The 361-nt window shown below is 60.9% G+C and overlaps 1 protein-coding gene across 1 annotated transcript in view; it reads left to right on the top strand.

Annotated features, from left to right (window-relative positions):
- LOC104125068 (homeobox protein Hox-B1) overlaps positions 1–361 on the top strand; it is a 19,735-nt gene that overhangs the window by 747 nt on the left and 18,627 nt on the right. The window lies entirely within an intron of this gene.

Genomic DNA, 361 nt, shown 5'->3' with positions numbered 1-361 from the left:
CGAGCAGCCCCCCCGCCTGACAGACCCCCATCCCCTGCCCCGGCAACCGCGCTGCTCTGCCCCCGCTCGCCCAGCCCCGCACGCCAGCTTTCTCGCAACGCGTAATTTTAAATACAAAACTCATATATCACGGAGGGAGGGTGAGGCAGGGGGGGTGGGGAGGCTTATGAATGAAAAGGGGTCAGCGCAGGAATCAATCGCGGTGACACCCAAAATAAATCATATTACGTCTTTGCTAAGTCATTGGTGTTTCCTCAGACACGGCAGAAATTTGGTAGGCGTTCAAGCGGGGTTTGTGCGGAAAGTAGCGCGGAAAGGCGAGCTCGCAGGGGGGGCGGCCGGGAGGGGGGGGCCGCCCGCG

The sequence above is a fragment of the Egretta garzetta genome, unplaced genomic scaffold, assembly GCF_000687185.1.
Source record: "Egretta garzetta isolate BGI_Z169 unplaced genomic scaffold, ASM68718v1 scaffold1194, whole genome shotgun sequence".
NCBI lineage: Eukaryota > Metazoa > Chordata > Aves > Pelecaniformes > Ardeidae > Egretta > Egretta garzetta.
Note: the sequence above shows the minus strand (reverse complement) of the source record. Positions and strands in the feature narration are given on the sequence as shown.